At 40.6% G+C, this 15,918-nt stretch overlaps 1 protein-coding gene across 4 annotated transcripts in view; it reads right to left on the reverse strand.

Moving 5' to 3' along the window:
• KLC1 (kinesin light chain 1) overlaps window positions 1-3,781 on the reverse strand; it is a 51,440-nt gene extending 47,659 nt beyond the window's left edge. For all 4 annotated transcript variants that reach the window (XM_034061926.1, XM_034061927.1, XM_034061925.1 and 1 more), the window contains exon 1: window positions 3,605-3,781. The gene's annotated coding sequence lies outside the window, so the exon portion shown is untranslated. The remainder of the gene's footprint in view (window positions 1-3,604) is intronic.
• Between the last annotated feature and the right edge of the window lie 12,137 nt (window positions 3,782-15,918).

The following is a 15,918-nucleotide window of genomic DNA, read 5'->3' on the forward strand; positions in this document are numbered from 1 at the left end:
CTGAGAACAACTCCTTTGTTCACATTCCCAAATATATCATGGGTAAGAGAAACATACATTCTCATGAATATGCATGCTTGCCTATTCACTGTGGCAGGACATTATTAAATTTATTGTCTAGCAAAAAAACCCACCAACACGTACAGTGTCATCATACGCCTGATGCTTGCAAAGCACCTCACACAAAACCCTACAGAAATAAGTCTTCCATCAGTGAAAGCATCCATAATTTTGGCTCTGACCCTCTAACAAAGTGCCCAACTTAAATCCCGTAACATGAAGGCAACAAAAGCATCTCAGCAAGCCTAAGACAGCATAAGTGCACCTTTTTCTGGTCAGGCATTTATTAAGTAATTCTTCAAGGGAACCACACTTCAACAGCCCGCTTTCAGAAGAAAAACATTTCACTAAATAATTTACTGGGAAAGCCTTAATACCTCAAAAACACCCAAAACAGACGGTGACTCAGGATACAACTATTCAGGTCAGCTCTGTTTTGAAGTCCAAAAGGTTTCTTTTTAGAATGAACAATCTGACTGGTATTTGGTTACCATAAAGTATCAGACATCATGTGTATCATGCTTTTGCTTTAAGGAAAATGAGAGTTGTCATTGAAAAGAAACGTTTTCCTAAACTTTGGTCAAGGTAAGCATAATGTTCTTACAGAACAACTAAAAATACTTTGGAAATACAGAGTATTATGCAGACTGAATCAAGAGCAAAGACTGTGACTAGCAACTTCATTGCAATGATGATGGAATTGGTTCATGTTTACAATACTTGTGTCATACCGAAGAACACCCTGGAGGCAGCCAGACTACAAGACATGTTCATTTAAACAGACGCAGCTTGCTTGTGCCTATCCCTATATGCTACTATGTCCTTCAACATTAAACACAGAAGTATATTTTGCACATTCATTAATTTACTTGTTTCCTTATTTTCCACTCCTCTAACAAAAACTTTACAACAAATATTTGTACACTGAAATTTTACAATAATCGTGAGTATGAATCTGAAGAGATGCTATTAATCCCAGAATAAATCCAACTGCACGTCTGCCAGAGAAGCCAAAGAGAGGAAGAGATGAAAGAATAACTGCACAAGCCTAGCTCTCAAGAGAAACAAAAGCTGCATTAAATGGACTCAGAACTGAATATGAGGCTACAGTATTTCCCCAAACTCACAATTAAATCAGAGACATATGTGGGCATGCAGGTATACACAGAGACACATACATAGAGAAACAGAGTATACTGTATCAGGGTAGCACACAAGTGAGGGTTTTCTGACATGGCAAGTTCTTCAAAAACAGAGGAAGCAGCAATCGCTCTTATGAGCTTAAGCGTCTGTACAGTATTATTGCATGTCCACAGTATTGTATGTTCAATCAAAAACATTCAGAAGATGGTATTCTAGACTCCTGCAAATTTAATCAATGATTTTGCATGCAATTCCTCATTTGTCAAAACCAGATCTTTTTAAAAACCAGTTTCCATTTATAAGGCACTGTTAGCATACTACAGTAACTTGACAAACAGTAAATTAGGCTATTTCATGGAATGTTCTGAGGGTAACTTTATTCTCTTTTGTGATTACATATGACAGCATATTTTCTTTGATTAGGAAGTGAAGGGAATCTAAGCTCAAATTGCTGTTAGAATTTCTGATTAGTAGAATTGTCCAGTTCCATCATGGGCCTTCAAAAACATAAAGGTTGCCAAACTTTAACTGCAACATGATACAGAAGTGATTCTGCATTGTTGTGCCAGTTTCAGGAAGTAACAATTTAAATTGTGTGCATTTACCCACATGGTTCTGCATTACATAAAATGTATATCTAAATGGAACTGCCAGAATCCTCCATGCCTGTTGTAATTTCACAGAAAGGTACTCTTAAACCATGTGTTCACAAAAATAATCATATGACATACAAAATACAAGGTCTTCTGCTCAGAATCACCTGGATCAGCTTTCTTTCTGCTGCCAGTAACTGCTGAATGCGTTACTTTCAATTGTATCTATAATCCCGGGCTTATAATACCCTCTTATCATGTTTCACTGAAGCTCTGGCATTCATAATCTATTAAAATAAAGCAATTTCCCAACAAAGTCTGAAAACTGTGCATTAAAAAAGATGCAATTTAATTTTCTTGGGGTTTGTTTAGTTGTTTGTGCTGTTGGTTTGATGGGATTTTTTTTTAATTAAAATGCTAAGCTGTCTAAATCTCGAAGGTTCCTTTTTAGCTTCCAGCACATACCCTTTGGGCATAAGTTTCCTATTTAACTGATGCGCAAATACAAAAGTGGAAGTGAAAGAGGCAATTACTTCTCAGAGTAATTGTTACCAAACCTCCTGCCAATTGCAAGAACACTAAGATTACGCTTTCATTTTACGTATTTTTATGTGCAACTCTGAAGGCATTTTATATCATGAAGGATATTTCCTCATCATTTTGCTATAGTAAACTATAAAAACAAACTCACTTTTTTCTAGCTGCTTTTATGTGCCAATTCTGTATTCTGATTCAATGAGCAGTACCTGAGTACTGCTACTACATTTAAATCATATACATTAATGGAAATCATTAACAGGAGGAAATAAAAACAGAGTAAGAGCACCATCATTGATTTAATAGCCTTTAAAAAGCCAGACGATGGCATTACACTAAATGATGCCACTCTGGTCACTAAAACATGCTTCTATATGCTTAGAACACTGAATTCAATAAGGAGTCAAGAAGCTCCTTCTTGTGACTATAGACAAGTGCTATGCAGATCTACAAACCTGGTATCTTCTTACCCAAAAATATTAGAAATATAAAGACAGACTAAGATTTTAAAGTTTCTAATTAATCATTGCCCTAGAGATACAGTTACCAGTTAAGTCAGTTACGTATTTTTGCTAGAATAACCTGTTCCTAATCAATGCTTGTCTTATTTTATAAATGCAGAGATCTTGCCAAGACCTAAGGCTACAAATCACCTCCGACTACGGCATAGCAGGTGACCTACAATGTATAAATCCGGTCCCGAGTTATAAAACCCAAGAAAGAGCTGTCCTCGCCTCCGCTTTCACCATTTCTGACCTGGCAACAGAACAAATCACCTAAGCTAAACCCGCGCAGTAAAAACCAAGCTCCGCACGCCCCACCATAAGGGGCTGGCCGGGACGGAGGGGGGGGGAGAGGGCGAGGCCGGCCCCCCCCGCCTTTGCCCCGGGTCCCTCCCAGGGCGGCGCCCGGTCCCAGCCGCAGCACCGCCGGGAGCCAGGAGAAGAGCTGGGGACAAAGCCAGGGCGATCCCCATCCCCGCCGGAAGGTTCCTTCTTCCCGCAGCCGAGCGGCGGGTGCAACTGACAGAGCTTCTCACAGAACACCGAAAAATAGCCTCGCCCCCACCGCCCAAGCACCCTCCCGTGTCCGCGCAGGGAAGAGCTGGCTGTCAGCGCTGCGGGGACCCGCCGGCCCGCGCAGCCTTTTGTTGTGTGCGTAACGGCAGATAAAAAGGCAAAAAGATTTAACATCTTCCCCCATGTCTCCCCGCACGCCCCCGTCAAACGCCGCCAGTGCCGCCCGGGGCGCGGGCAGCTTCCGTCGCTCACCGCTCGGTGCTGCAGGCTCGGGCGATGTGCGCAGCGCTCGCAGAGGCGGCGGGGGCCGCGCAGCCCGGGCGGCGGAGGGGGTACGACGACAACGACGACCGGAGGAGGATGTCAGAGATGGGCGGGCAGAAGGAAGGAAGGAAAACGGTTTTTTTTTGGGGGGGGGGGGCGGGAGGGGAAAAAGGAGCGAGGAGAGGGAAGGAAGGAAGCGGGTCAGCCCCGCGGCGCCCTCAGTGCCTGCCCCGAGCTGCTGACAGGCGCGTCCTGGCCCACCGCGGCGGCCGCGGGGGTCGGCGCGCAGCGCGGTCCGGAGGAGCGGGCGCTGACAGCTGCAGACAGCCGCCGCCGCCCCGGCTGCCACCGCCCCTGCTCCCGCCCCGCACTCCCGCCCACCGCGCCGCCCCGCCCAACATGGCGGCCCCCTTCTTCTCCCACAAGTCTCCGCGTACCCTTCTTTCCCACCTCCCCTTCGATCCATGACGTCACCCTCCCGGACGGGAGGCGGCTGCGCGGGTAGGGGGACCGCGCACCACACTCTGCTCCCCCCCAGGACTGCTCCCCCTTGTCTTCCGTTACTCGCTCTGTCCCCTCAGCGCGGCATGGTCCTGGCCCTGCCGGGTACCGCGGGGCTGTCCCCGGGGACGGGGATGCTGGAGGAGGCCTTCATGGGTTCAGGTGCGAGGCCCTACGAGCGTGGGACGTGCTCAACCGTGCTGAGGCCTTGTCTGCCTGGCGCGGGTGTGAGGGCGAGCGAACGCGGCGCTGCCCCAGCGCAGCCGGTGGTGCCGCCGAGGTGGCCCTTGCTCCGGCGCGAGGAACCGCCGCAGGTGCTTTCGGGTCGTGTGGTCCCAGCGTCCCGGAAAGCGGTTGAGCGGTTTGCTTCTGTAAAGCCGAGTGGCAGCAAGAGGGACTTGTAAAGCTGATGGGCCTGTCTCGGTTGGACACCGCTGGGACAATGGGCATGGAGATGGACATCAAATGCACTCCACTGCGTGCAGCCAGCTCACACAGCGAAACAGGCTGAAGGGCTAACTCTGTAGTTAAAGCCCCTGAGGGCTAATTATGTGCTGCTAACGTGTTTTAAAGCAATTGTGTTTGTTCCACACTGAATCAACTGGAAGATCACTAGTCTTCCACTGGGAGTTAAAACTTCCATAAGGCACTTGTCACAAGAACTGTTTCTTTACAGCCTCAAATTTCATTCCCACTGTCCCTAGAAAAAAAGGATCCACAGTATTTTCTTCACGTTGCTTTATGTTCTGCTAGATAGAAGTGCAGGAATTAAAGATGGAAGGGGTTGACATCTGTGATGAAAAAAAGAGTTAAGTATAGCAAAGCATAAAATGTGCATTGGAAATCATTATGGAACAGTGACAGCCTATGAAAGAGTTATTAATAAGTCATAAGTTAATGGAGACATGGAGGTATTATGGTAAATCAGAACATGCAGCCTCACTTAAATGACAATATCTAAAATACACAAGGAAAGCAGAGCTTACATGTGTCCTCACATACAACACTGAGCAAGTCTACAGAATGCAGATGGGAGAACAAGTCAGGGAAGAAAGCAAAACTCCTAAGGAGAAGCAGGAAGTTGGAAGAGTAATCAAAGCTAATGCTGTTGTCAAAGAGGCAGAAGAACAGGAAGATTCACAGAAGCCCACAAGAAACAAAAAGTCAGGGGAACGAACATGAATTGTCTGCAGACTGCAAATACAGAGTCACTGTTGGATTTGAACAGACGAGGGAACTGAAATACACTTGCTGAATACCACTCACTAATATCTTACACAGGTCAAGCTGCCCAACAAAAAATAATTGTGATACTATCATTTCAGAGCTACAGCTTCTTGTGTTCTTCATGTCCATTTAAAACATTTCTCTGGCAATTTTGTATTAATAGTTTAAGATAATATTTTAGTGTTGATAGGCAACACAGTCTATGTATAATAATGTGAAACACATTTGCACAATAATATGAAAAGGGGGAAAAAGAGTGAAGCACATTCCTTTATACACACTACATTTTAAAAGTTAGTCATGCCAGTTGGTCCGTAGGTTCAGAGTATTATATGCAAGACATTTAATTAAAAGTAGAACATGCCCTAATTACATAATTATACGAGAGAACTGATTCAAAGGAACCACTCCTGTCTTCTGAATAAACAATATCAATTGCATTCTTTCTATCACTCACTTGCCTTAAAAGATTTCCTGCAATTAGCTGCTTACCCGAGGGATCAGAGCATCGCTGAACAAAGCAGCTGCTTTAGCTCTGACCCTGATGCATAATACGCTGGCTAATCGGGTATATGCATGCTGTCCACTTCCCACATAAGCAGCAGCACACGCTATGAGCTCTGTCCCCCAGGAAGGTTGATTAGCTCATGGAACTAAAGTGCAGTATCACTCCCCTGTGTTTATGGCCCACAGCAGATCAGACACAGAATAGGCTTGGTGAGCCTGCTTCTTCCTCAAGCTTCTGCCTGACCTGAAATATCAGAACTTCCTCTCCACTTGGATCTTGTTTTTCCTGTCTCATTTACATAAGAATTATCCAAGTTCATCTAGCAGTAAAAACTACTTACTGTCCACATTTCCTTTTTTTAGTCAACTAGTTATGCGACGTGCCGTGCTTTTAGGATTAAATGATCTAGACATGTTGTCTGTGGAATATTCTTTGTCTGCCACCAACAAGGTCACCATGGCTTTCTGGAGACATCAGAGTGGGTATTAAAACCCCCAGACACATTATTTACAATGATGGATTATTTATTTTCAATATATCCATCTCCCTTCTCTCCCAGAAGAGGGAAGGAGGTTTGTAATTCACAACGGGTGAGAAAAAAGGGAACAGTTCAACTTATGCAGCACAAAGCTCTTGGGGTTTTGTGGTGCAACAGTGTGAGGTACACATGCAACAAATTGAGATTCGGTTTAACTGACATCCACAAATAGAGCAACCCTCTGTTGGGTTTCTAAAGAAATTCAGGCTCACTTCATTTAAGAAGTGTGGGTAGTTTTATTTTAACATTGTTATTAAAAGAATTATCCTCCTGTTTTAGAGGATCTTTCCTCCAAAAGAGACAAGAGTGTTTTAAATCTAGTGCTACAGTCTGTAAAATGTATGATTTCATTTTATAAATATGGGCTACATTAAAGCACTATATTGGAATAATTTCAACTGCTGCTAAAGTGCTGTCTAGAAGCATCCTGGCAATAATAACTATTGAAAGGCCAGATTCAGCAACCTTGCTGGCTTTTCATCACAATCACTTGACAGTTGCATATGCTTTTAGTTTGTATTTTCTACAAGAATGTCCTTTATGGAAAGAGAAAACATAAAAATCAGCGCTCAAAAGTGTCAGGTACATGGTTTCAGGAACAATTTTAGCCCAATTCCCTTGTGCATATGTTCAGTTACTGCATGCAGAGTGACCTTGGTGTTGCGGAATTCGGGCACTTCAGAGTAAAAGGACTGAATTTTCACTTGCCTTGACTCACTGTCATAGTCAAGATGCCTGAACCCACTACTGGGCATGGCACTGAAGTTCTAAGTAAAAAAAAAATAACCCTGATTGTGATTCTGCTTCCTAAGTCAATAAGCTTTATTCACATGCAAGTGAATTCTCCTTTTTCAGAGCCACAAGGATTTCTAGAAAGCTGTAACAAATGAAAGCCAGCATGCTTTTCCCTGCTGTTTTCTAACCACAGAGAAATAACAAGGTAATAAAGCATGCAGTGTTAATTCAACTCTTAACAGGCCATTTCATTAATTAATTTTTGTTACTCCCTTTAAACAAGCAGGATGCTCAGCACTGGACAGTAGCATTTTGCTAAGTGAAATTCTTTTCATCTCCTAGCTATTACAAAGCTGTGCTACTATTAAAGCCCAAGCGATGTTGACTGAAAGGTTTAAGAAGCCTGTTCACTTAGCTTTAAAACAGTTCTGTTATAAAAAAACAGACTTACAAACCTCAGGTGGTACAGTTAAAGTAAACAGTTGAAAGCTACACACTATTAGAGAATTTGCATGTCAATATTAATGTGAACGTACCAAAAAATAATAGACAATTTCAGCTACATGGCTATTTATATATCCCAGTTTTCACTGTTATCTTCAAAGTAGGTAAATAGCCAATGAGCTAATAATTGCATTCTTTGACAAACTCTTTGCAGTATGTATTTACAGACACTGTTGCTGTTTTCCAAGATCCTACTTTTAAGTATCAAAATTCCCAACAGGTGAAGGAGTTGCAGAAGAGAGCTTATGATGATTATTAGGGTTGTATATTTACTCCCTGCTTTCAAGAAGTTCCCCCTTCTATGAGGGATTGTTTGTAGCAATACATCCTTACTATGCTCAACCAGCAATTTCTGTTCCTTCTTTACAGATGCCATACTTACAATTTCATTAAAAGATTGACTTCTTGCTGACTTGCTTCATGCTCTGTAGTCAGCTGGGAGTTGACTACAAGCACCTTTCTAGTTTGGAAAGACCCTTCTCCATATTCAGTTTGCACAACTTACAGTGCTTAGGCATGAAGAAATATAGTGCATCATTTATGCTCTTCTATACTCACTTCTCAGGGAGTTTATTCTCTCTTGGGGTTTCAGTTGCTCATTCAAGGTTATGAGAATTATTAATAATTGCATATGAATCACAGGAAGTTACTTTTTTTCTGTATTCACCTACTTTGGTCACTGAACCATTGCAGAAGTGTATTCTTCAGAGGAAATAGAAAACTCTATTGCTGGAATATTACAGTCTTGGCCACAACTAGAGTAGGAACATTCAGTGTGTGATACAGTACTTGTATATACCATCCCATATCTTTATTTCCTGAGTATGAATGTGCTCCCTTTCTTTACCTTTCTATTGGCCTGGTATTGACAAGAAAAAAGTTTCTCCCACAAACACAACAAACACACTCTTCCAAACCAAAATCTTTGATAATCTGTATTCAAACTCTAGAACACTTGGCTAAAAGCAGAAAAATAAAGGATCACCTCTACTGATTTCTAAGTGCCTGCTGTATTACTTACTTAGATTATCCCCTTCTCGTTCTTTGACCACCAGCTGTTTGTTACTATATAGTTTGTGAGCATTCCTTTGTGGAGATTTGCTAGCTCATCAGGCTTTGCTGCCAGATTACTTGCAATTAGATAGGGTGAGACTCTTACCTTGATAATCTTGATAGGCATTGTAGTGTTTTTTCCACAGCAAAGGAGACTTATAGCTATCATTTTCTCATTAAATTCTCCAGGGTTCCATTATCAAAAGTGCTTTTTCCCTAAAAAAACAAAAACCTGTGAGGGCTATGATTTTAATTTCAGTCACACATCACTGTAAATCTGGGATAATTTTATTAACCACTATGAGATTTTTTTTGAGAAGGGAATCTTTCAAAGCATAAGAAAGGCGTTTGGTTTTCCAGCAAACATTAGGCAAAGGCACAGACTGAGACATGAACTTGTCTCGGCACCAGGGAAACTGGTGCTTCCCCATGGACATACAGATGTATGCTCTTTATTACCACTAAGATTCCTACATACATTTATAAAAGAAGGAACTTGAGATTTTTCAGATGCTGCCTTTTATTAAAGTCCATGTGTATGCTAATCAGAAGAAATGCTAATGTCAATATGTGCCTGTACATGACCTTTTCCAAGTGGAAATTTGCACCTACTGATGAAAGAGATGTAAGTCTCAGAAGTCTAAAAGGTATTACAGACAACTACCTCATCTGGTCTTTTCCTAAATCTAATTATCAAACTCTATTGAAAACCAAACAGGCATCCTGCCCTTCCTGCTCAAGAACCTCACTCCTCCAGTGTTGAGTCTCAAGGGTGATACATACATACAGATGCTGTGCCAAATTGTATCCTTCCTTTCTAGCTATTTTCCCTTGCAAGTGATTGGCCACATTTCTCTGTATGTTTCCATTTCTAATTAAATCCTCAAATGTAATGCTTCTCTTTCATATGTTTGATTAAATTATTGTAGAGAAAGAAGATTCTTCCCTGGGTAATCCTCTTAACTGGTCCTTTCTCCACTCACCTGTCTACAAGATTGTTCACTCCTCTCTCCCTTCCTGACCACCAAGTTGCTTGGTTAAATAAACTGAACTCTTGATCTCTTTAGGAGAGATCCCATATCCCCCTGATCATTCAAGTTGCCCTTGTCTGCTCTCATTGCATTCATCTTTCTTGAAGCTAATGTGCAGCAATTGTTTGTGCCATGGTCACTATTGAAAATTATTGTTCCTAAGTCTGACTGTAACCTTCTTTCATTGATGTATTTCTTTTCTGCACATGCCACAGTAATTGCCAAACCCTTACCTCCCTTTCAGTTCTTCTGTTAAACGCTTTTCTCTCCTTCTCAATTAACACTCCATATGGAATTACAGCAAATTCACTTGGCATCCAAGGTTGATTGGAAATTCTCATTTTTTATGGGAGGCCATTTTATATCTGCTTTTCATTGTTGGAAAATAAAAGGTCTTTCTTTACCTTGGTTAAGAGGGTATTCAAACCAAGGCAGTACTCAGCTGCACTGGGCTGGGGAACTGATGGTAATACAGTTTGCCCCAAGGGAAAGGGAAATGGAAATGTTTCTGCTGTATGACGATTGTTTCTGTAGTTTCTGTGCCAATGAGCAATTATGTCTTTACAGAAAATGGCTTCTGTGGGTATGCCTGTGGCAGAGATGGATGGTATAGAGTATGTGGGGCTGAAAAGGGCAGAGTCACACTAGAAATCAATAGGAAGCAGAACTGCCTGTGCTAGATATTTCATTCCTCATCCTGTTTTCTGCGAAATAGAGCAGATGCAGGATAAGAAAAGATGATCTTCCTCAGAGGGGCTTGGATATGAATTCTCTCTCTTTGCTGCCTCCCTCTTCCCACAGCAAGTAGGTACTGTGGATTTTGTGCCTTAGTTTCAAATGTTGTAATTCCCATCTCTTCTGTTGTATTTCTATCTTTATTTTTTTATCTGCTTTAATGAAACATTTTCTTGCCAATTCATAGAGAAATCCCATTTAAAGTATGAAGTGCATAGATGTGCTATGGACAGACTTCACTTCTGTATCCTCATAATGACAGTGAAGAAAGCAAGATGTGTACATTGCTGCCTTCAAGTCTTAGACTTAAACATTAGTGCCATCATTGCATAATTGACTCCTACAGGATGGATGGTGTTTTGTATCTCAACAGACTTGTCTGTCAGTTACCTGAGTAAATATTCTTGAAGACCTCAATCTGTGGACATCCTCCAACAGGTCCAGAACAGAGTGTGATATCTCAGATGAGAAGGGTTTGGAAAAATGGTTTTAAATCATCTTTGTGCTTTCCCAGGACCATACTATTCCTTGCTCCCTGTGTGATATAGACAACCACAAGGACCTGGCTTCCACGGGATATTTCTGCCCAGGACCTCCACAGGACCCATCTGTAACCTAATCCATAACCCATTCGTATACCACCTATATTAGGGGATGTGAAAGGAGGTCTTAGGGTTGTGATTTCTGAAGAAAGGAATTCCTCATACATGTGTGTATAGGTGTTTTAGCGACCAGGATATAAAAACAAACAACAACAACAAAAACCAATCCCAAAATGCCTATAACAACCCCCAAAACCAGGGAGGGGATGCTATTAATTTGTCAGGTTTGGCAGATACTGCTATATCACATCATGTTCTGAAGGCTTTTCTTGTGCCAAAAAGGCTAGCCTCAATTTAGGTGAATTGTAATTTATGCGGGAACTGGCTAAGAAGGCAGCTATTTCATCAGTATGTATAACATCACAGATATTCTGAGGCTACAGAATTTTTTGCTTCAGAGGACAGGGATTTAAAGCAGGATTCCTTGACCTTTGACTTTGGTGGCGAGTGGGGCATAGTAAAATTCACAGAAATCAGAAATTGTAGTCATTTCTTTCAAGGAAAAAAACAATGCCTCCATGGTTTTCAGCACACCAGTGTCACCTAAAACACCTGGATTGTCTGAGGTGTTTTGATTACATGGAGGGAGCAGTTCACTCTGTTACATCAGTTAACAAGTCTCCTGGTGAAGTTCTGGGGAATTGCTGAAACATGCCATCTGCACTACTTTAGTTTTAGAATCTGTGTATTTTAACATAAAAATATTCCTTCATATTTAAAATAATAATTATGTTTTAATGAAAGCTGAAGTACATTGAAATTGTTTCAAAGACATATAGATTGCAGTTTTACATAGCTTACAAAACCCTATGTATGGAAAATAATGTAACTGTAAACAGGAATTGAAACATGCCTCAATAAACACTAGGAGAAAACTGGGAACAGCTGATATATATAAATTAGCCATGAAAGTGAAATGTACTGCCTACACAGTGTTATACTTGTTATTACACGCTGAAGGGCCACAAAGTACACCATCACCATATGTTTGAAAACTGCCATGACTCACACAGGATAGGCTGATGAATAACAGTATCTTCCTTCATCAATGTATAACACTGACCAGAAATCTACCCAGTAAATGGTTCTGCTGTAGCAGCAATTTAACATGCCCTATATCCTTATAATTAACTACAGAACTGTAAAATGTTACTGCCAGGTTTATCATACAGCGATGCAGAAAGCGCTCTAAATATCTTTAAAAGAAGGTTCACACGTTTGTATTTCCCATCCCACTCATTTTGCAGCCAAAGGAAGCTGGAATGCTGTGTTACCAGTGTTCTCATTAATTTCACTTATCTCCTTTCTCTTTGAATATTTGGCTGTGAACTCTCTTGGGTAGTGCCCAGAAACAAAGTTCATATTGTAAATAGGTGAGATTGCTTTTCTAATTTACATGTAAACATATAATAGAGCTAAAAGTTGAAAGAACATTGTTAATTACATAGAAAACCAAACATTGAGTGCTAAGTGGCTGTTAGATAATACCTATAAATTACAGACTCAAGACGGTAAGTAATAAGCTTCTTTGCTGCTTTTAGAGAAAGTGTAAACCTCGTGATGTGAAAGCTGGAGAAAAATCTTCCTAAGATGGAAACATGCTCTGTCCAGCCGCAGCTCCTCAGCCACATTGTCCAAGCAGCAGCCTATTTTAGTCAGCCCTATGGCAATCAGATTTATGGCTGTGATACCGTGGTAACTGTTAAGCATGCCCTGCAAGTGTCCAGATGTCACCTTGAACAGACGCCTCTTTACCCAACACCAAAAGCAGCACTAGGGAAGAAGCAGCAGAGGAGCATAGTAAATAAATTATTTTTGAGCACCTTCTGCCAGTTAAAGTTGCTCTATAATATCCTATGGAAGAGCTGATTTTTCCTTTGAAGTGAGCTTGAATTCTCCTTGGCACAAATTAGCACCTGTGGCTATTTACTCGTATGTCAGCTTAGCATTTTGCTGTTTTTTCATGGTGAAATTTGTCATAGGCCTGAGGAAACTGGAGGTTTTCCAGATATGACATTTAAAGTAAAGTATTATTTTAGTAAGTGTGAGAAGAAGATTTGTAAATCCTGAAGACATTTTATTACATATTCACTGGAATTTGGTTTCCATTTTGTCTTCCAGTCTCATGCAATTTTGGACAAATGCAAGTTTTCTACCTAAGTATTACTAGTTTCTGTAGCAACTAAGGTCAAAATTGTCTTGACTTGGTTTGTTACAGAATATTTATGTTGTGTCATACCATCTATTTTCTATATGACACTCTAGAATAATAAAATCACTTGGAAAGCAATCAAAGCAGGCAATCAAAATTTTGGAATTTGTGATTTGTGGATTTTTGTCTTGCAATAGAGCCTTGAGGACAGAACCTGGTTTGCACACACACACACACACACCCTCCTCCCGAGAATCTATACTTCAAATTATTCAAATCATTCTAGGAATTAAAATCAGTCACTTTTCTGGAACCCTGTAGAAGCATCCAATGCAATACTACACACTGATCATCAGGCATTTATTAAATGAGTTAAATTGTGTCAGGTAAAATGTGCCAACAGGAAATTCTTTAACAATTATATATGAATAGCAACCTGAATTTCTTATGATTCTGAAATCTGAATTTTGCCTGTTAATGTGTTTTGGCTCAGCTGAAGAAAGTTATCACATCCAATTCTGCAGCTGAATCATACCAGTGGGTTCTTTGGACACAGCAGTGTGAACAGAGTACTGCTGGATGCCAGCAGTTCTTGACTGGCATGGGGGCTGCCAGACTCATCCCAGTCATGGCCCATCAAAGTAGCTTCAGGGCTACTCCAGCTTAGGCTGAGTGTGAATTGCCTCCTGACCACCTCAGGAGATGAATACAGCCATTCTTGCAGCTTCCTGACATCTCAGGCCCCAGTCACAATGCACATGGAACCATCCCTCAGGGCAATAACTTGCATGAACAAGAAAGGAAAACCACTGCGCCTTTCCCTGCAAAATATAAGAAATGCCATTAAATGGGTATGTAGCAAACCACAAGCAGCTGTGTGAAACAGTGACCGCATCTTCAGAGCATTTACATGGCTTCTAATACTGTTTTGACTCTGTGCAGTACTGTAAAATAATATTTCTCTTGCATAAGATCATACTTACAATGGCATTGTGTATATTTTTGCCTTTACAATTTCTAGCCATAAGGACTGCTTTTGCACTTCCACAATATCTGCTATTTGAATATATCAGTCAACTACATCACACAGTAGTTGGGTAAATCTTAATCCCTTAATGAAGGCAAAGTCAAGGCACTAATAAGTGATTTATATAATAACAAATATTAAAAGAGTATGTATTTCAAGATGCTTATATTCTGTGTACTTATAAACTCTTTGTAAGAAATAAACGTAAGAAATAAAGTAAGCTGTGTTTCCCTTACTATTTTTTTTTTTGATAAATGAACCTGAATGTTCAATTACAGGGCTATTATTCTGTGGATTCGTTTACTGCAATCAGTAGATCTAATTTTTAATATAAAATGTCTTTCATGCATATTACAGTTCCAGGCATATATTATCCTTTCCTGAAAACATTTCAATCTCCCAGTGTTTATGCAAAAGACTGGCCCATGGGCTCTGCACAGGATGTAAATTAAGTCCTTGTTTGGCTACATCTGATTACCCTCTAGGGTACCAATCTTAGCAGCAGCTAAGAATTACAAGCAGAACAGTCCCCTTAAAATGGGGCCAGGAAGGGTCAGCTTCGAAATAAGAAATCTGAGTTTTGAACTAGATTTTAATGTTATCACTAAGAATATTGAATTAAACATACAAGCTATCTTCTCAGTAGTTGCTACCATTACTTTTAATATTCATAATGAAATTGAGATTATTTTTAAGAGGTACAGTTCTTTATTAATCATATATAAAGATGTTACTATCACTTCTGTCCAACTGTTAGTTGGTCTCTCAATCCCCACTTGATACTTCCTCTTACTCCTCTCATATTCTATCAGAATTAATGCTCCAGTAAAAAAATTAGTGAATAGCAACAAACCACACATATTATTAGAACATAAACACCCCAAGTCAATATAAACCACCTCAAATTATTTTAATATTACCAGAATACTGTTGCTTTATTATGCACTTACTGAGTACAGAAGACAGATTAAAATGACAAATGCTGACACAACTGAGGATGAAATACTGCCATTCCTTCTGACAGGATTAGCTAAACACCTAAATGATAAGAATACTGACCTGTATTTTTCCCACACTCAGAAAACGAACACAGAAAAGTCACCCTTTGATCTATTTCACCAGCCTCAGTTATTGTAGCAGGCCTTCATATACATAGAAAAATACTTTGAGTAGTCTGTGGCAGCTCCTTATTCTTCCTTTGATGTATAAAGGATTTATGATCAATAATATCTGAAAGCAGATGGCATTATTACATTTGCTCTGTGTCAAGAAGAAAAACAAAGTAATGCAACACTTGCAAAACTGATATGGCTTTTGGCTGTTCAGAAAATGTAATTATCTCAGTAAATGTATGTGGTTTTGGTAATGAGAGTCAAAACTTCAGATGGATTACTTTTAGTAACATCTTTTCACAATGGCTTTATTAGTTATTCTAAATCAGAGCTCAACACTTACCCAATAGATAAATACATGACTCCTTCAAATAACTTTAGATGAAAGGACCCAGCCCTCAATACAGAATGTTAATGATTTTGAAGGGGGAAAGGGATACAACCAGGCTCACTAGAGATAAGCCTGGGGGCAACACACCAGTGTTTGTGGGATGATGTGCTAGTGAGGTCCTTAGGTCTGCTGTCTCAGTGGTGGTAGGAGAGGGAGATCCATGTGGCAGCAAAGATGCAAGGGTTA

This window comes from Melopsittacus undulatus, chromosome 4 (assembly GCF_012275295.1).
Source record: "Melopsittacus undulatus isolate bMelUnd1 chromosome 4, bMelUnd1.mat.Z, whole genome shotgun sequence".
In the NCBI taxonomy this organism is placed as follows: Eukaryota; Metazoa; Chordata; class Aves; order Psittaciformes; family Psittaculidae; genus Melopsittacus; species Melopsittacus undulatus.